Genomic DNA, 22297 nt, shown 5'->3' with positions numbered 1-22297 from the left:
TATAAGCAAAAAGCCGAGCATAAGGAGAAAAAACGAGTGTAGTAACAGAGGCACTATTGTATTCTCGCTGCCAAGAAGAGACTGCTTTTATTCTCAATTACCCAGTCATGGCTGGCCACCAACTTTCTAGATATGTAATCCAAAAGATTTTGAGCTTCTCAGTGCAGCTGAAAGCAACATCCTGATCCATTTGAAAACTCAGAGTATAACTCTGCATGTTGCTTTTTCTCTGTGTTATTTCTTCTCACCTGACACTGTGGACAGCAACTTCAGTTCTTCAAGAATTTCTTTCTTCTTTGCTTTTCTGAATATTTGATCTTTTAAGAGGCACTACTGGTTGCTATGGTTATTATTTATTAATTTAATTTGCTGTAGTCCCTTGAAGCCCTAATCAGGCTCAGAATGCACTGTGCTATGTGCTGGTCGGCTTTTATTTAGCATTTCACCAAAGCCCAGATTAATTGAGAATTATCTTCCAGATTGCAAGAAAACTGATCTTTATTACCTTGCTAGAATAAGGTTTCAATTTTAGGTAAGGGGAAGCAGTAATATCTCATTCCTTTGCAATCACTGTCAGTCTACCCTATTATGGACTCCTTAACTTCAGCTGTTAACCACAGCTATACGAAGTCCCTGGTTGCAATAGGGTTTCTTCTCCATTTCTGGGCACAGCTGCCAGAAGGCAGCAACTCCACCAAAAAGGGTGTGCTGGAAAATACTTCAATGGCTCCCACTAGACCCAGTTTACCCCAAAATGCTGTGCTGTAAGAGATGGGGAGTGGAAGGGTGAAGAAGGCAATCTAAAAAGCTATTCCATTTTGTGTAGACAACTGTGATTGCATGAAATATGGCCCCTGTGGTAGTCAATGGCAGCCTCAACGTTGACTTCAATGGGCTACGATTTCGCCACAGATGCTTATTGTGTCATATAGCCCAGACGCTCATTGTCTGTGGCTGACGGACAGAGATCCAGGCTGGGTGTGGTGGGCCCAAAGGAGACGAAACTGGAACACAGTCTGTCCGATGGCTGGCATGGCCTTATAGCTTTTTCTTTAGTAAGTGTGCTTTTCGTTTATGACAATCTGTGTCTCCATACATCATGACAGTAACTGCATCCAGGAAAGCAAATTGAGTTTTGGCATCCTCTTGAAGCTGGGTTATTTGGGTGACAATTTAGATAGGTAGCTTCTCTAGCATGTGTGTGACTGGTTAAGCTCCCATTTTGTTTCCTCTCTGTCCTTACCACCCTTTTTTCTCCTCCTACTGAAGTCAATGGTGAAGCTTGTGTTGACTTCCCAGACTGCACAGGCAAACTCCTATCTTTTAGACGAGCATCTTATGTTAGAAATTTTTGTTCATTTCAGTCAAATTACATTATGCAACAAATATTCCATAGTGTCAGTAACTCCTGCTAAGGCATCACTTTGTAAGGTTATCACTTTGTATCTCCTCATATTACTGAATCAGATCTAATGATCAAAGCATTTGTTGATCTTCCACATATTTATCTAGCATTTCTGATGTGCTTCTCTATAAAAGATATTCTCTTATTTTTGGCATACAGTAAATTTTATCTGAAATTATGGGTTTAGTATTTGGTACACTGATCTTCTATAAAGAAAACAAATCTTCAAATGCATTTTTTATCGTCACAGTCATTTGCCTTTGATTCCCATTTGCTACTTCTCCAGTTCAGGAAAGTCTTCTGTTCTTTAGAATATGCTAAACTCCCCAGAGTCAATTGACCACAAACATTTATATACTTTCCCATGATTCTTTTGACTGGCATTAGTCACCAAATCCAGCTTTTTCTCCTAGAGCTATGTGGACTTTGTTGTTAAAAAAAAAAAATCTTAATGTTATCAGTAGATAAAACAATCTGTAAAAGGAGTTAATTTCTCAAGAAATGAGACAGTGACATTTTTTAAGCAGTACCATGTGCAGCCGTATCAGCAAGAGACTGTGCAGCCAGTGGCTGTTGATAAAATAGAGATCAGTGACTCCCTGAGTCAAGGTCACAGATGATAAAGTGCCAAAGGCCCAGCAGCAGGGACAGAAGGCCTAAACATCAGATCAGTTTTTGTGTCTTTCAATAGCAAAATAATTTCAATATTTAACTTCCTTTTCTGCCAGAGCCTTCGAGGTCCACAGAGGGTAAGAAGTCACTCAAGTTGTCGTCTTCATCAGTTTTAAATCATTCCAAGAGATGCAAATCTGTTCCTAACAGGGACCCCTCCTGAGCTTTGTTTGCATTTTGCAGAATAATAATAAGGGCATTTTAAGGCCTTCTGCTTGGTGAAGGGGCTAACATCTTCTGTTCTCTTTGTCAAGTGACTTTTGAAAGAATATGTGGTACCATACCTTTGGAATGTTAAAATGAAAGAGATAATCACTTACTCTGCAGGGATTTTGAAACCAAGATATTGCAGATTATAAAGAGCATCTTGAAGAGATTTGCTGATGTGAGACTGTTACAAAACATCATTTTTACAGACCTTGGCTCACGTCAGGAACAGTTTCTTTACAATTACTGATCTATTCCAACAATGCTTCTGGTTTGTTTGGTGGTTTGCTGTCATTATTTTTAAAATATTCAGATTGTGCCCAGTCCTTACTGAATGCTCTTTTAGAATTTAGTTGGCATTTTTAACTAAATATGCATTTTAGGACTGTGCCAGATAACAAGAGGCAAACATTTGTGCCAAGAAAAAAAGTATACCTAGTGGTATACTGAATGATGTATCTGCTCTAGATTGCATTTAAATAATTATGTGTTTAATCACAATGACAAAATCCCAACTGTGTACTGCTTACATTTCTTCTTAACTGAAACTGGCAGTGGAGGGATAGGAACCAATTAGCAAGAGTTTCCTTGTCTGATGGATTAACATAAAAATTCCAATAAAAAGTTTATTTTCCAGCAGCATTTATACTAATCATAATAGGCCTCTTCCAACTGCATCCCAAAGACAATATGGTTTGCCAAGCGGATGGTGTAGAAAAGTTAGGCTGGCCAAAACCCAACAAATTCTATTTAATGACAATTTTTGAGATTTCAAGATCTATTTTTATTCCAATGCAGAATGAACCCAAAACCTTCAGGAACTTGCACATGCACCCAAGACATGACTCCACAGTAGTCTCTACCTTGTAAATTAGGACTCTCACCTGAGATGTGAGAAATAAAAGTATTGAATGTTAAAGAGAAAAGGAGAAAACAGTGCAAAAGTACCACAAAGAAGCAGGCAGTAGTGTCTCTCCCTATCCTATCCATCACTCTGAACTTTGGTAGTATGCAATGACTTCTGCAAGCATTCTGGTCCCATGCTGTCATGATGAGCCTGAGGGTTAGTTTTGAATAACTTCGTCCAGAATTCAGTCTGTAGAGATTCTAAGATCTAAGCAAACACATCTGGCTTCAGGATCTGGGTCTGTGATGGTATTTTACCAATATTTCAATTAAGTTCATATTTTCTAGTTAAAAATTCAATCTGGAGGGCTTGAGGACACATCTTGGTGGCACCTTAGAGCATACTTTGTGATCTGTGGTCTGCAGATTCACTGTAATCAGCGAGTCATATTTTTAAACAGTCCTGATTTTGAGCATCCTTGGAGATTCAAACACAATTTTGAAAGCTGCTGGTGAATTTATGAATTATTGACTTAAATATTTAGTAGCACTTAAATTTTTGTGCTTCCTTAACAGGAGGCAAGAAAAGAATTTTCAACATAGTCTTAGAAAAATGCATCCTATAACTAGAAAAAAAGAGTCTTCTGCCATCATGTTATCCACTATTTCTATTTTGCACTATGTAGGTTGTAAGTACTTTGACGTAGGGACTGTTTTTCCTCTGACCTCTGTAAAACACTCTGCATGCTGTAATCCTCATTGGAGCCTAATGCCATAACAGACACCAACTGTGTGCATACAGATTTCTTGCATGAATGAAAATTGCCAAGCGAAGACCCTTATCCCCCAGTAAGTTGTATGTATATATATAGAGAGAAATATAGATATAGGATTAAATATGTACCTATTTGCATCTGCATGCACATTGGAGATTTTCTGTATATATTTGGAGAAACATTTAGTTATGCAAAATGAAATGTAGCTACATGCATTTGTCTCTGGTGGGGAAACACACTGAGAATTTACAGAGGGAAAGGCACGCACTTGGGTACCTTGCCTAGCTTAGAAGAGAGCAAAGTTTGAAAATAATCCATTGGCTCTGGGAGACTCAAAGGCCTGTTGCAAATCAGCGGAAGAAAGAGAATATTAGAAGATGTCTATTTTCATACAATCAAAAGGCTCCTTCTGGCTGTCTATAATGCAGACATAGCTGACTCTGGGGGAGGGTATCTTTCCATCTCACTTAGGAGATCAACTGTAAAATACAGTTTGCCTGCTCACCACCATTGCCCTGTAAACTGGGAAAGCAGAAGAGTGGGGGAAAGTGAAGGAGAGAGCTTTGGCTGAGCAGAATCAAGGGGGTAAAAAATAAATTGAATCAAGTAGCTGACCAGCTGTCTTGACAGCATTTTGGCTTCTGATGGCCCTGGTAGAGTTAGGATGCTGCAGTGCTCTACAAAACACTCCCTCATCTCAGTTTTAAAAAGCTTCATTGCGCCTTATCACATCAAAGCAAAGCATCTGCATGTTTCAGTTGTGGGGCATCATGTGCCTGGCTCCCCTCTGGCTCTCACTAATCCCCTGGATTATCACAGCTCTCTAAAGCGGCTCTTAAAAACCCTGTGAAAAGAGGACTCCAAGTGGGCGTGTGAGAAGCAGGGACTGAAGCAATCAGGCTGCCTGTGCCTATGGAATTCATATAATCACAGCCTATGTTACCCGAAAAAAGGTGTTGAAAAGTCTGTTTTTGCACCAGCTGATCCCAGACAATATTGGCTCTCAATGAGACAAAACAAGATTGAGTCTGGTTCATTCATTTGCTGCAGCACATCCAAATGGCTGCTATGAATTATAGCTTGTGCTGAGTACACCCATGCATCGCTCCTGAAGGATCTTCCATCATTCAATTTCTTTGCTCTCTTTTCCGAAGTCTCCATCTGCGAGTCAGGGAGTCCTGCAAGGTGATGTACCAGAGGGTTGCTGTGGTTCATGCAGGGTGGGCTTGGTGCAGGCTGCAGAGAGGAGAGGGGAACTGGGAAGCCTTTGTCATGGAGATGGCATCTGACGCTTCTTTAGTGTGGGTGGCTGTCCCTTCAGGACTGTAGGGAGGAGGTGGTTTCAGACGGTAGGGCAGCTCAGGTGTGAATAAAAAGAGGGCTCCAGCTTGTACTGTCAGTCCAGCACCTATCATAAGCGTCAAATCCACTTCAAAGGAAAGGAGCCAAGTAATGAACACAGAAGGAGAAGGTTTCAATACGTAAAGGAGACAAGAGGTTTATGCAGACATCATGGCTCTTTCACTGTCTTAGCTCTGTTGGCTGCACATTCTTGAAGGAAAATATAATAATCCCCATGAAAGTCATGGTATTGAGAGTTAAATAATAGTAAAACCTAAAATCTTCAGTAGTTCATGAGATTTTTTTTCTTTTCTCTCACTTAAAAATATAAAAGATCATGAACGTCTGGCATTGACATAAAGTCTGGAGAACTGACCCGTAAAGTAATTAGAAGAGGAATTCACCCTCTTCTCTGCCCCCCTCCCCAACCTTTCCCATCTCAAAGCCAGATCAGATGAAAGGCGAGCTCTGTTTACTTCCTGATCTGTCTAATTTCAGTAACAAGGACCATCCCGACTTCATCTTCCTGCAGCTGCTAGAAGTGAAACTCAAGAGGCTGCCCCAGGCACTGCAGCACCTTCTCAGAACTGCTTGACCTTAATGGATTAGCTTTTCCCTGAGCAGGTGGCAATTTAACAAGAGGAGACAAACTTTTTACACTTAGGAGACCTCTGGTGAATGGCATCAAATATCAGAAGGTTGAAACAGAGCAAAGGGCCTTATGATGCCTTCCCACCTTAACCCCGTGCCACCTTAACCCCCTTGCTATGCACATAAGTTACAGCTTTCCAGTTAGGATCCTAAGTCCATTTATTAAGGAATCAAAGTGAAAATGGCCTTATATTCTTCACATGTTGTACCCTCACAAATCCTATCGAATTAAAGGAGAGCAATTGGTGCTTTGATTTTAGTCTGCTTATGTCTGAGTGTCTGAATAGGGTGTTAGGAGTATTACTTTAGGCTCTTCGTTTTGCAAGTATGTGCCACAGTAAATACATCATAGTAAAAGAAAAAATATCTTTTGGCTCGTGAAGATGTAATTCTACCAAATAATTTACAGTTTAAAGTCGCACTGCCAAATGCATTGTACTGTATGCTTTCAGTAGATAGAACAGTAGAACAAATTGCTGGTCTATTAAAAAAAAAGAAAGGTATTACTGTTTGTTGATTCCTTTTACACACTTCAGCCCTAGCAACAGGCCAGGTTCTACTTTGTTCTAGTATGTTTTCCACTGTCTACTATGATCTGTTTGTTTAAGGATTTATCGTAATAATTACAAGTCATAACTGTCAGACAGATGTCCAAGACCTGATAGCCAGGTGTCAGATACCATATCAAAACCTAAAGACAGAGAAACCTCTACTTAGGCTTCTTTATACTATGTATGCATTTCCACAGGAGCTCAGCACCTGCAGCTCCCACCATGATGACTTATAAGATCAGATTGAGTATGTTTTGAAACAGAACAGTGCTGCATATTACTAGATTTTCCAATCAGTAGCTAAGAAATGCAAGATTGGTTTTTGCCACAATATAAAGGAACATTTCAAGGAGACAGGCAAGATGGTAAAAAAAAAAAAAAAGGAGCAAGTAAAATGCAGTGATAAAATGTTTTATTTGATATAAGTAAACCTGCTGCCTTCTGAATAGTTTATTCATGTCCATAATCTGTAGGAATATTATATAAATATGCATATACATATGTTTACATATTTATTGGTTTATAAGCATTTGTGTATAGTGTTACATATGGGCATGTTTAGTTTGGAGAAGAGGAGGCTGAGGGGAGACCTCATTGCCCTCTACAACTACCTGAAAGGAAACTGTAGAGAGGCGGGGGTTGGCCTCTTCTCCCAAGGGAATAACGACAGGACCAGAGGAAATGGTATGAAGCTGCAGCAAGGGAGGTTTAGATTAGATATTAGGAAGAATTACTTTACTGAAAGAGTGGTCAAGCACTGGAAGAGCCTGCCCAGGGAGGTGGTGGAGTCACCATCCCTGGAGGTATTTAAGAAACGTGTAGACGTGGCTCTTCAGGGCATGCTCTAGTGCCTGGGATTGTTGGTTTGTGGTGGGGTGTTGTGTGTGAGGTTGTGGGTGTGGGGTTTAGTTGGTGGGTGCTTTTTTTTTTTTTTTTTTTTTTTTTCTTTTTTGGGGGGGGTGTTGTTGTTTTTTTGGTTTTGTGTGTTGTGTTTTTTTGTTTGTTTGTGTGGTTTTTTTTTAATGTGGTTGGACTCGATGATCTCAAAGGTCCCTTCCAACCACTAAGATTCTGTGATATATATACATATGTGTATGTACGTGTGTGTGCATATATATAATTCACATATAGTGCTTCCAGATATTTATTTAACAGGTATTTATTTCTGGGCTCCAGTAGTTTATGTATCTCTTTATCAGTAGAATATGTTTTGTGGATTTTAAAGTTGTCATGTCAAATGATTTCAGTGGAAAGTACTGACATACTGTTACCCTATATTCGCTTAAAACCTGCAGTCATTCGAGATCAACGATGTTATCCCTATAAGAAAATAATATCCTGAGAAGCATTGCTTCTGGGAACACATTTGTGTGCTTTTCGAGTGACATCCAACTTTTCTGAACGTATCTGGCTCTGTATTGTCCTGTCTTTAAAGAGCTGTATAGCCATATACCATTCATGAATATTAAAAGCACGATTATACTTTTCACCCCAGCATAGTTCATCTGTCTTTCCAGATAAGTATGTCAGCTATTTTAACTGAAACTGTCTCCCTGACTAGTACCTCACGTACTCATATAATATTTGCATGGCTTTCTGAATACATCAAAATTGTAAAGCTGCATGTCCTACATGCACATTTCTGAAGCTTTTTTAGTAAGGGTGAATTCTCCAGGGCCTGGGCAAAGCACAAGCAGAAGCAACTGGCAGAAAGAAAGATCAGCAAAGATGAGATCAGTGGATTCTCCTCCAGTTCAGTGGGGGTCCCATAGTCAGCACTTGCTGGTACTGTGGCTGTGCTGGTTTTGTGGGCAGGTAGACCCATGTCAAAAAACCTCCCATCCTCTAGTGGAAGAAAACTGCTGTAGAGCTTAGCAATAGAGGCCAGTGGGTTTCAGCAAATGGCTTGTTTTCCCTCTCTGCACAGTATATCTATGCTTGAGGGCTCCCTTCCCTCAGAGACTTCCTTTGTGGACAACCCAGTTGGTGTACCTCCTGCCCAATGTACTCTGGTTCTTCTTGAGCAACAGATAGTAAAGCTACTACAGAGCACACAATATCACAGATACTGCTTGTCTGAGGGAAGGGGAACAAAGGAAAAAACAACTCTCCCCACACATACCCAAACAGAAAACAACACATTTTCTCTTTCAAAATAAAGAGAAATTAAAAATATCTCTTTCCCTGAGTCCAGCAAAATTTGCAACCAAGCAGTGGTTTTCTGTAAAATGGGCGAGTTTCAAAACGATAGAATGGTTTAGATTGGAAGCGACCTTGAAGACCCAGTGCCTCACCACCCCCATAGTGAAAAATTTCTTCCTGATACCTAATCTAAATATCCCCTCTTCCAGGTTGAAGCCATTACCTCTCGTCCTATCACTACATGCCCTTGTAAAAAGTGTCTCTCCAATGATGCACAGTGTAACAAAGACCAAGGTTGTTTTGTCTTCAGTCACCCTGAAGAGTAACCAAAAATAAATCATTGAAATTATCCTGGAATAAAATACTATTTCAGAAAAGTAAGGAAATATACATAATGTGTATGCAGTTCCAAAATAATTTTACCCATAAATTTCCTCTGCATCTATGAAAATGGACAAACCTCAGTTATGCCAGACTAAGAAGCAACATGAGAGCTAAACTTCTAATCAGTCAGTTTGCTTCTCTCCTCCAAAATATACAATCAGGCAAATTCTCACGCCTTGAGAGTTTTCAAGGGCTAATCCCCAAGACGCATATGATGTGAACCAGTAATTTATTTTTATTAATTTTAAACATCCAGCAATTGGAAAGAGGGAGAGATCGCATGAGTGTAGTAAAGGGAGAAGCATTCAACCTAATATGCAGCACATATCTTTTGACTGCATCAGAAATCTTATGTATGTTCTAGCAAGACAGATTTAGGGAAGTCCTGGAAATTTGTGATGCTCCCTTAGGTTTCCGGGGTCTATAAACTAATTAATGGACGGCATCATCTCTGCAATACAATAGGTAGATTTTTTATTTGTGGCAGATATAATAATGATAGTTTCTTTCATTAACTTTTAGTAATAATCTTTATTTAATAATTAATACAAGTATAATTTAATACAGTACAAATGAAAAGTATTCTTCATTTCTCTGTAATGTTTCAGAAAGCCCTGTCAGAGGACAAGCGATAGTAATTGCTTACAAAATACATACATTAGTCAGATTATATGTAGACATTTGCTTTGCAGTACCTAAGGGCCCAATCCTGCTGACGGTTCACAACACAGTTTACTATTCTGAATAGTAAACTTTTGATTTGTGAAAAGAAACCAGTAATATTTAGCCTGTATCCTTGCATATTATAGCCTAAACCATGTGTGATTATTTTTATTTGAACACTGAACTTCATGCTAACCATTGGTCAGATTTCACCCAGTAATCCTTCAACAGTCACCATTTAAATTATGGTATGAGACTCATGGAATAAAATAATCTCTCAATCTTCCATAATTAGATAAACAATAACACTTTTCTCATGAAGAACTACACAGACACTTCCCCTTCCCACCAGCAAAAGCTCCGTTGACTAACACGTCAGTTTATTAAGTGGAGCAGATGTATTCCTCAAGAAATATTCCGCTCTAATATTACATTGACATGTCAGTCTTGCGGTATTTACATCAGTGCTGCAGATAAGTCATTCTTCTGCTGTGAGATTGCTGCATCTTTCAAAGGTCATCCCTGGGCCAAAATGAAGCTTCCACCTTCACCCAAAGCCTTTCAGTTAAGCCAAAAGCCTGCGACAAAAAACAGTAAAGCTGTTCTGACATGATCAGTTAATAAGGCCTGTATAGCTTTCCTTAAACTATGGTTTGGTACTTAACACATCTTCCAAAATCATTGTGTAACAGCAGTTATGCTTTCCCAATGGTTTATGATTTTGGTAGAGGAAGGATAGAATCGTTTCATGCGGCCAAATTTTAGCATAAAGAAAAGTAAACATTGTTGTACATTCATTCCAGAAGTTAAAAGGGAAAATATTAGTATTTTTGCAGCCTTAACTTAAAATTCTCGTTGTTATGTCTTATAAAGTAGTCTCAAGAATATGGTGTATGACTGCATATATAATATTAGGATGGGTCTTCCACTGCAAGTGAGTACTTGCTGTCTCTATAAGTGCTAATTATTAGGGTGCGTGTATGCCGGAATATTTGTTTTTCCATGTAACCATTGGAGACCACAGCATTTTCAGTTCAGATGCTTCCACAGATAGTATCTTCATTTTGGCTGGCTTTTCAGTTAAAAAACAGGAAAGGAGTGGCAAAGAGCACTGAATGTTTAATTAAACAACAACATCTTTTAATCTTTCTTACTCAGCAGTTGCAAAAGACTGAAACATCAAAGAAATATAGGAAAAAGATGAAAAATGTCTAGCAGAAAAAATTTGTTTAAAAAATCTCTTAGCTGCCCCCTTAACAGGTGTTCTGTTTTCCAGCTTCAGACCCAAATCCACATGTGGTCACTAAGATGAAGATTTGGTACAAAAATAGAGGATCATCTGCTATAAGACCATTTATCAATGGGTTTAAACTTCTCAGGACATTTGGATTTCAGCCCACAGGTTTTACACCATTCTCACATTTCTGTAACTCTTGCTGTTTGGAGCAAAGGAGAAAATTACAGAAAAGACTGGGAGACCATTATAAAGAAGTATCAATTCTGAAATGGAAAAAAAGATTGGTTATTATGGGGGGATTTTTTCAGGACGCTTAATGGCATTGTGTAAACTTCAAATGCTGCAAAACCAGCTGCTAAAATAAGTGTGGCAAAAAGGCCTGACTCGGGGAAAAAATCAGAGAGCGGGTAAAAGCTTTGTGAAAGAAACCTCTTTCCCCACCTTGGGAAAGATGTTTATTGTGACATGAGCTGGCATTTGGAGCTCCTGTGTGTTACACCATATTTGCACACATGTCCTGTTGGAAAAAAAATATCCATTTGCATGATGTTGCTAAGGAACTTGGTCTTAGGCCTAATGAAGTTAGGAAAAATACCTCCTTTGACTACTGTGGATGCAATTGCAAGGTTTCTGTGTCCTATGGAGCAAGATGATCAAACTCAGGGATGCAATTCTGTAAGCTTAAGAACAAAACATTACTCCTGAAATTTTTATTCTTAGAGGTCTTTACTTGTGCTAGCAAGAAGCTAAGTATTTTTATAAGGGACTAGCTCTTCAGATGTTGCAAGAGACACCTAGTTGAATTTCAGAACTAGACATTTTACAAAACTTGATTATTTGATATTTCTCCAAAGTAAACACAAACATTAAAGGACTTGTCATTGGTGTGTGTATGAGACCTTTAAATACTATATCTAAAAATACTATCTTCTATAAACCTTAGGACATTTTTGGTTGCTTTATGTGTTTTATATGTTTAGAGAGGTATGATACTTACTTGTAGTTTTGTGTTTTGTTTTTTTTTTTTTATTTTAATCTGCTGTTTCTGGAAAACAGGCAAATAACTTTATGACTGTCTACCCCCCAAAATTCCCTCCAAATTTCCAATTGGCTGTAATGTCTTGCTTTACTTCCTATCCTAAACTACCGTATAATGGCATGCAATGCTCTGTTGAACAGCTGCTGAACTTGTCCTTCTCTCTGCTTACTGATAGAAGATGTCAGTACTCTGTACTGGATCTGTCCTGCAGCGTGTTGATCACATCCTCACGTGAAGACATAGGGATCGGGTTTCTCATTGCCAAAACTTCAGCTGGGAAATTTATACTGCCTAAAGATCTGTTTTTATTTATCACATCTAGCATTTTATTTGGAAAGCTTTTGGGAAAAAAAATCGTAGAGAAACTGTCACTGTGCCAATGGACTGAAACACCTTCAAGACTCCTTTTCCCCCTCCTTTAAAAAAAATTCTCTGTTGATTTAAATTCAACTTGTCTAAGGCTGCTGAGCACACAGTGAAACTACTTTAAAAGAGATTTTGCTTGCCTTGGGTTTCTCAAACTCTCCACTCCATCTCTGACTCATTCCATGTGGGAGTATTTGCAAAATTCTTTGGCTCACCCAGTCTTTGATTGACATCACCATTGTTTCCTTGCTATTTTTATCCACCTTGTCAGGGCTAGTAAGTACAGTGCAGCATGTCGATTCCGAGTCAATTTTTCATCAATGTTATGCAGCTTGTAGGTTTTAGTGATGTCTTTAAAGCTGCTTAGCTGATCTTTATGTGCAAGCTTAAATAAATGCTCTTTGCATTAGGACTAGTAAATCTGAAAGATTTCTGTTCCTCTTTCTTTGCCACCGAACCAGCAGTAAAGTGCTTTGTAGAATTTCAGCCAGTGCCTTCATGTCATTTATACTTATTTATATATTGGCATCCTCATGATTCATCATAGAAGAAGGAGTGTGGCAGGGAATTTGTGAGAAAAGGATAATATAATGAAACTGGACCTTGCCACAGTTTTCAGGTACAACCTTCAGCAAATCACTCAGTCTTTCCATCTGTGCGGTCCATGTCTGTAGCTGGAGACTCAGCACACGTCTCTCTGACTTGCAGAGCTCAGTTCATGCCTGATGTAGAACTGCAACAAGAGCAAAGTTCAAACAAATCCCGAGGGAGAACCTGAAAAGTGGGGTTAACCTCTATTCTGTTGCTGTCATCAAAAAGGGACCTGTAAATATATAGGTTACTAGTATGTTTAATTAACTCTTGAAGGCTCCAGGCACTATGGCCCAAATCCAGCTTCCACCTCTGCAGGCTTTGAAGTGCTGGAGGAAGCGTGTCCTATGGTAGCGTAATCAATTTATTCTCACAAGGTGAGAGGACTTTAATGAAGGAAAGGATGATCAATGGATGTTTGCCAGCATGCTTGGCTTTGCTTCACAACTGTTCACATGGCTGGCATTAAACCAAGCCAAAGGATCCACTTACCCACCCAAATGCTCCTTACTCATGGTGGGAGGTAGAAGAATATGGTAGAATGAGCAGCAAAGATCATATTTACTCAGTTTTCTATCCCACCAAGTCATCCCTCATTCCATTTGTTAGTGTTTAGGTCTTACTAATTTTACCTTTTTTTTTTGGCTGGGACACCGAATTCTCTTTGTTGTCTGTTCTACCTCCAAACCTACTTGTACTCTGGCCTTGCAGGTATTTGCAGGATTTTGCCCAAAGAATACTGTCAGAGCCTGTGCATGGACTAGTCTAAAACAGCTCAGCAATAAGTTGCTGAAATTTCTGCTTGTACAGCTGGTTGGTGTGGGCAGATAGCCTCAACCAGCCGCTGATTGCTACTTCAGCTCTACCCCCTGCTCACATGTGGAGGACTTCCTATTAGACAGTTTTATGTTCTCAGCATGAGAACCAAACGCTGGAGCAAATCTCTTCCAACCAATCATACCACACTTAACAACTTCCGCTCCTTGATTACTGAGGACATTATTAGAAGAAGATAGTGTGTAGATCTTTCATCATGCCTGTCTTAATTTAAGGAAGGTCAGGAATGGTAAGGGAAGGAGAGGTTTGATCAGTCACTTAACTTTCTTAAAAGCTCTTATTCCACTATTTTCTTTATCTCATTTATTGTCTGCTACTTAATTACTTCCATATCAAGTTCTTTAACTCAGCATTCAACCTTGCGCAGTCTTTTATAACTTCATACAAGTCTGTATCTGGAAGCTGCAGTTGTGAGACCTTGTTTTCTCCTTTCACAGACAGAGTGTGTCACTTTCAAAAACAGATGCATTACTGCTAAGAATTTCATCCACACTTGATGTATCCTACTCTTGTCCCCCTGATGTTAATGAAACCGCACAGCATGCTCAGGTTCACTATGAACATGAGTCTTTGCTGAAGCCGGTCCCTAACGTGCTTCTTTGTCATCCTCAGCAAAACATTTGAAACTGCAATAACCAGAAAGGGTTTAGGTAATTTCAGGTACTTATTATTGTGACTTTGGCATTTGTAGTGTATGAGGCAAGAATCAGGCTAAAAAATATTGTTCGATACAGAATGAAGAAAGTCCTCAACAAAAGCAGTGAAAATGCCTTACTCATACCTGCGATACAATAGGGTGCTTCTGCTCTTTGGAGCAGATTTCTGAAGCAGACAGATACAAGTTTCAGTTACTATATTTTAACTCGTACAGAAGAATGAATTAGAAAAATGTATGGGCAGTGGGAGTTCCTGTTGCTGTGGAAATTACAATGACTAAAGCTGCATATAATGGGAAGAAAATTTCTTTGATGAGGACTCAGACAGCCTCTTATGTGGTGCTGAATTTAGACATCCTAATGGTGAAAGAAGCAAATAATGGAAACAAAACCAGTGCTCACTTCTAATAGAGTTAATATGTCAGATAACAGCATTTATTGGGCCAAATAAATAGGGCTTAGAACCATATTTTAAAATATATTTCTCTTCAGCTTCCAGTGCCTTTGACCAAAGGCTCTGTTTTCTGAAGGTTCTTTAAGGTATCAGAGCCTAATCTTGTATGTGCAGTTTTGTGCTCAGTATTCAATTCATGCAACACCAGGAGATCTAATATTTGGAGGTTAAAGCAATCTCTATACATGAAAATCAAGTAGTTTGATGGCCAAATGCCAACGACTGTATTTGTAATTGATGACACATTCCTTTAGGCTAAGACTGACAGGTCAAGCCTTTAGGCTACGGTTTTCAAAAGGTTAGGGATTTATATGCATAATTCCCAGTAATGGATAAGTAAACTGGGCACCCAGACCCTATAGTCAACTTCAAAGATACTAGCTCTTACCAAAATCCACTCAACCTCTTCCTTATTCTACCAGTGCAGAGAATGAGTGGACACCTTTTGGAAACAATTCCTCTGAGAAAATGAGCATTTTAACTAAACAAAGTATTTAGATGAATGAACCAGGCTGGCCAGCAAAAAAGGCAAAAGTTGTTCTCTGATCTTAAAGTAAGGAAAAAGACTCATCCTGAGCAACAAGAAATGATAGGATAAGGCTAATGGAGTTCTTTCCAACTCCCACTTACAAGCTAAGTACGATTATCTGCCTCATGGCCCTAGAAGACTTCCAGTAGTTTCCGGGAGAATATATCTTCTGTTTCTTTTCTCCACAGCAAAGTTTTCCAATAGCATAGATAATGCTCTATCAATGAGTTGTTTTTTTTTCTTTCCTTACTATTGGCTATTGCAATATTCCGTTTTATTTCATATTTTCTATGCCATGTAATTTGGGCCTTGTACACAGTGTTAATACATGCAATAATTATAATTCTCCTTGACTGCATCATATTTAAAGGTGTAAGCTTCTCAATCCATCTCCTTGAGGCAGATTACCCAGGAGACAACCCGCACATTACAGATGGAGCTGCTCTGATCCCATTAACTGAACAGTGAGGAGAGCATTTGAATCACAGACTCCAGAGCCTAGTGAAACCCTGATCTCATTAAAAGCAAAGCTGGCAAGACTGTACCATTGGGGTGCCACTTTGGGTGTACCTTTGAACTTAGGGTTGCATCCAAAGGGTAAGAGTTGAGTGGAGATGGGACTGAGACACTGGGATGAGGTCCCTTACACCGTATCCACCTGTGCCTGTGAACTTCTGATCCTTCCTACCAGACACCTCTCAGCAATTTCTGAAGGTGCCAGGGGGCTCAAACCACCAAAGTGAGGCACAGAAGGAAAATAAAAGAGCAGACAACTTAAAACCAAGTGGATTAATTAAATAATCTATATATTTACCAGTGATAATTCTACAGTAAAAAGCCTCAGGGCTTAGACATTTTATAGGGATTTAAATTCCTTAATTTGGAAGGTTTGGAGCCCTGAGGATTGTTACTCTTCTTGCTTTTTAAGTGATTTTGTGGAATTGTCATGGTGCAGGCTTTGTCTTTTGGGCTGTTTGCTGTCAATACAAACATCTGTCAAGGACAAGCTGTAAGACAGCCCCACTGCCATATTACATCATGTAGTTCATTGATTTTTGTAGTGCTTAATGGTCTAGAGGTACACACACTGATCTGGAGAATTAGGAAATCTGGATTATATTTGCTGCTTTACCAACAAAGTCTCCCTTTCCATAACTAAGATAAAAGATTTGTTTACCAAACTTTGCAATTTGTTGTGTGATCTACTGCTACAGGGAAAAATATTCTGTGCAAGAATTGAGGACTAAGTATTAGTAGGGTCATGCATTAATTCTGGATGTGGGTAAATATGTTGCACCCATACATTAAGTAACACTAATTCTGAAGATGAACAGAAAAACAAGAACAATATAGCTCTCCCTTATCCTTCCTCTCCCTTCTTCTTTGTCCCAAATGGTCTCTTTAAAAAAATAACTCCTGCCTCAAATTTTACATCTTTATCATTGGGTAACACAAGCTCAGTTAGATTTTCTTTTCCCTTCCCTAGAACTGAGGGACTAATATCCTATTCTATTGATAGACTTTTCCAAACTGTGGCTTCCTGGCTTTGTAACATAATGAGAACAGATACAGAGGCATAAAGCTTGCAAGGGACACGGAAAGGTTCAAGATGAAAATATCAGTTAATCAGCTGTTTTAAGTAGATGTGTAAGCTGTGTTCAAACTCCAGATGGATGCTTTTCTATGGATCAGCAAGATTAAAGACAAGGTTGCACTGCAAGTGTATCTTGAGCCTGAGGAAGTTCAAGTTTTCCTTGTTATGATATCCTTGCTTGTTCTCCTCTCAACAAGGATTTACCATTTTCGGATAAAAATCCAGAGATCTTTCTACACCAAAAGGGATCAGGGACACAGCATTATTTTTCACTTTTTGGCACCTTTAGGGAAGGAAAAAAGCAAAGGCAAACTAAACGCCTAAACTAAATGGGAGTTAAACTTACCTTAGGGAAAAAGGGAATCAGAAGCTAGAAACAATATTTGCTCTAAGCAGTGATGTGCTACAGATAAGGCTGTTTTGTCCCAGCCTCCAATAAGTCCTCTGTCCTTGAGTGCTCCCACAGGAGGCAAGGAGGAGAAATCAGCCAAATAAGTAACATCTCCTGCTGTTTAAGTCATAAAAATTTTGCATAGCCAAGGTGAGGTGAAAGCACTGTTTAGAGAGCTGGCAATATCATGTTGCGGTGAAGGGGAGTATCTTTTTGATTTATCCATACTAAGTATCATATATTCTTGTAAGAATAGGTCAGATGGGCTCTGGGTGGGTGGGGGAAATGTCTCCTTTCTGGAGAAAGATGTTGAGCGTGCTCAGGGGAGCAGGAGAGCTGCAGAGCAGATGGGAGCTGGCTGCCTTAGAGGTGATGAGAAGGCTTTCCCAGGAGATTGGCAAGGTTTGGCTGCTGGACAATGAATCACTGCAACCCAAACACAGTAACTGCAAGGACAGAGTGGGCAAGACCAGAGTTGGATTGAAAGCTTTTTCCTTTTTTTTTTTTTTAATTATCTATTACCTATCTATTATCTATTAATTTAATTATCTATTATTAGTTATCTCTTTAGTGTATCTGTTTTTAAAAGCTTCTAGTTTTTATTCAAATTTTTCTGTCTTCTTTCTGTCTCAGTCACAGAATAGGCAGAGCAACCTCAGCTGCAGCTAAGTTGTGTTTCTCTCATAGTTGCACTTTCCTGGAAATAGGTAGGTACTTTTTCCTTAAAAATATATTCTCCTTTGGCCGGAACAACACAGTATTATTGTACAATGAGAGTTAGAGCTAGCAGACCCTGCAGAACATGTCAGTATGCCTGCATACTTTATAATACCTGCCATTTGATTAAATCCAGTTCATTGCAGGGCCAAAAAATATTCTTATGGAGGAGTATTTTGAAAAAGGCAGGGATAAGTTGTTGCTCACAGCAATGTTTTAGCCTTTACCCAGAGAGCCAATGTGTGTGGGAGAGATGAGGCAAAGAAAACATCTCAAATTTCCCTCTACTTTGGTTGCAAAATTTTAGAAAGAGGCTGCCTAGATCCACCCTTAGCACGTCAGGAGCCCTGGGATGTCTGTATCTGCATAATGGGTATTTTTTTTCATTTTTCTCAGGGAAGTACTCCAGAGCTAAATGAGAATATATTGCACTCCTCCTCCCCATATTCCAGGAAGTCTCTCAGTTTAGAGAGAGTCCCAGTGTCTTCCCTGAGGTCTTCAGAGGCCACAGAGCAGAGCTGCTGTGGAGCTGACACCTTCTGTGCGTGGTAGGGTTGAGTTTTGTGGAAAGAGGCTACTTCCATTTATGCAGCAGAATGGACAATGCAGGCCAGTAATAACATGCATCCATTGTACAGCATGAAAGAGGCTTCTCTGCAAAGAGTATTGTTTGTTTTCCTTTGTGTCTTCTCAGCTGCCAAATGCAGACTTCTTCTGCCCCTTCTCTCTCATCACCAGCTCCCACTCAGTATGCCTCCTTAGCACGCTCTGTGATGGTGACACACACTCCATTGAACCCTGCTGGAGTCTGAAATTCCCCAGCATGAGACAAATAAACAGCCTTTTTTTTCTTTTTTTTTCTTTTTTGTCTAACTTCCCAGACTGACATGCTGTAAAATAAAATAAACAAGAGTTTTGAAACCTATGTTGATCAACACTGGTGTGGTATGCAGAAAATATGTTGTGAAACAAATGCTTTGAATTAGGACAAATGCAAAGGCTTAGGGCTGATTAATAGCTACTGCAGTCAAAGACTTCTGAGATTTTTTTTTAGTGCTGTGGGCCAGGATAGAATTTCAAACATATTAATTAGCAATAGTGTGCATGTTTGTTGCTGAACCACTGAGCAAAGGAAAGTAAGTGCTAGAACAAGCCAAGAAATACTTTTGCATACTCTGTCACAAAGAAATCAAAGCAAGAGTACCACTGTCAGCCTCTGGATTAATTGGTCTGTAGGAGTGGATAACTTTGAAGATAGAGAGGAATGAAAGACTGATAGACTAAGGATATATTTCACTTGCTAGTCATGTACCAATATTTGATTGATGGATTGATTCAGTTTGACTGATGTAAAGCACTATCAGCTTTATGCTGCACCAAGATACAAACATGTCCAATCAGGTAAAAATGTTCATCTGCACAAAATAATCAACCTAGAAGCATATGAATAGGATCTCTACAACAGCCGGGGGAATCCCTCACTGTACAAATAATAATTTCCTCTTTGAGGCAGTGAATTTTTGCATATTTAGTTGAGAAATACTGATATTTTTTATCAAATTACCCATTAGGAATGGGTTGGATAACTATCCTTTTTACCTCCTTCTTGGTCTGGAATTCCACAGAATGAAGACAGAGATAACAACAGAAAGTTGTTGAGCTTCTATTACCATCTCTGCACACAAAGTTACTGGTAGGTGAGGAATTGGCTGCCACCCAGAAAAATCATCTGCCCGCATGAGCTGGTAACTAAGTTACTGATTACCTGACAAAGACATTTGGTGATTAGGAAGGAAAGGTTGCCTGTCATCTCATTTATTGAGCGGGAGAAATGCTCAGCTACCTCAGTGGCTGAAGGAGTAAGATGGGATGCCAGGTGACTAAGGGAAACCCATACAAGTCTATATGTAAGAGGAAAGGGAAGATCCTGCAAGCCTTAAAAGATTCAGATGAGCGCTCAAGAATAGGGAGAAAAATTAAGGTCAGTAAGCACATATGCTTATTTCAGTATTTCCTTTGGCTCCATTCATCTTTTCTCCTAAAGTATGGGCTAATGGCATAAAAGAACTTTGAGACACGCTTTATAGCATCTATGAAGAGGTGAACTATAAACCAGATCTTTTACAAAGCTGGTGAAAAATTATGAGATTAAGCAACTGCATTACAGTTAGGGAGCAACACTGGTCCCACTTCCTCACTTTACCTTGTATATGGCAAAAGACTAGGACCAAAGAGCCCAAATTGAAAGAGTACTGAAACATGCTGCAGCCAAGAGAAGCAGGAAAGCATGCTTGTCCAATATGGTGAGACACACCACCATGACTTTAAAGTGTTTGCCAAGAGACAGGTATTAGGCCTCGTTTCCCCAACGTTGACATCACCAAGGAGTTTCTCCATCTGATTTCTCTCCAGTGTGGAGCTGAAGCAGATATTTAGATGCCCTCTGGGATTTCTTGAGCTCTAATTCCGGGCAGGAGATCCATGCTGGGGAGGGTAAAATATGCCTGTGAAACTGCTCTGCAACACAATCACGGCTGGGAAAATATCTTCAGTTCTGTCCACAGGGTGCTGCTCAGTCTGGGAGCTCTCTAACTGTTCAAAATCTGTAAAAAATGTATCTCTTGCTTCCCCTGGTAGAATAGAGTCCAGGAACAAAGCTACTGCCTGTTTTAAACCAAAGGTAACGAGAGAGGCAGAAGTTACTGAAGATGCATCCAGAAATTGTATTGTTAAAGCTCCATCTCCTGGAGTCATGCGATTATGCAAAACATTCATGGTTTCACAGTTTATTCTTTTAACACGTTTCTGTGTTATGGTTGAGAAGACAAGTTGGAAATGGGAACAGAAGGCTGTGAAGCACAAGGCAAGTGAAGGGAAATCCAGGGTTCATTGGTTGGTTCTTTTTCAATCATGTGATTTGGTAAGGGGACAGGGAATTTCTTCAGCGTTACCGAGAGCTTCCTCTAGAGGACTTCTGTAGCAAGCACTAGCAGAAACTCTGATGATGTCTACAGCTGTGCCCTTGCTACTGTGATACTTTGCTTCATACCAATACTGTGTGAATGATTAGGATGTTTGGAGATGTTCCAAAGCAAGCAGAGCCCTGTGGCACGAGACTGGATTGTACCAAAGGAAACCATTTTAAGTGCTGAGCAACTACTGCCTGAGAATCTCTCTCTTCACTTCTGGTCCCTTCTGCAAACCAGAAGTCAAGGCCTTTTAAACCACAACCTGCTCCTGGAAAACCTCAGCCATGCAGCATACAAATCCACCCCCATCAGCATGATGCTCTCATGTGGGCCAGACCTTCTGGTTCTAAGTTACAAGTGCGGTGGATGCGTTTTGCATCGATTAACACCACACCTTTCAAGAAAGAGGAGGACAACCTATGATTACTTTAATGCTTAAATGATCAAATTGGGGCTCCCTATGTAAGGACATCAAAGTGGTAACGAAATCATAAGTAGCACTTGAGGAGGCTGCAATTTTATCATAACACCAGAGGTTTCTCATATTCTCTGTTTTAACTGGTATGTGCCATATGGCTGGCTGATGGCTGTTGGTTTCTTAGAGCTTTCCTTTATAAACAAATGACATACTGCATTTTTTTTCTGTGAAAACTGATTTTACTAATTCTAATATTTTCTTCCATGAACCTTTGAACTGGCACTGCAATTTTCCAGTAAAAATTTGTAACCAAGATGCAAGATATTAGAGTCCTAATCAGTTCCTCCCACACACACCTTTTCTCCACTGTTTTTGAAGTGTGATTGCAAATACAGTGTTTTGCTTTCTAAGCTATCAAAGCATTTTTAAAAGTTCAAATATACTTAATCCATAAAACTAATTTATGGCTGTGCAAGTAGGAGAAACAAAGGTTACCAATTAATGGCCTGAGTTATTTAAAAATGACTGAGGTAGGCACTTTTCCTCCTGATTTGTGATGACTTTTCACATGCAAATGTTGGCCTACATTGTACGTGAGCTTACAAACAATAGACTCATGCAGATATGGAAATCCTTGCCCAGTACTGTAAAGAGAAATTTAATGTGCACTCTGACTAAACTGTAATGCTGTGGTAGCATAAAGTACTTGTGTTATGCATGTGCATTACTCCAAGCATGTGAATGGCTCAGAAAAGTCTTGAGAAAAATTCTGGGCCTAGTAAAGTAAATGCCAAAACTTCCCATTGACTTTCAACAAGGAACAGGTTTCCACTGCCTTATAATATTTAATGACTGGCACTA

The sequence above is a fragment of the Numenius arquata genome, chromosome 4, assembly GCF_964106895.1.
Source record: "Numenius arquata chromosome 4, bNumArq3.hap1.1, whole genome shotgun sequence".
Taxonomy (NCBI): Eukaryota; Metazoa; Chordata; class Aves; order Charadriiformes; family Scolopacidae; genus Numenius; species Numenius arquata.
The sequence above is the reverse complement of the archived record's forward strand: the minus strand, read 5'-3'. Positions refer to the sequence as shown.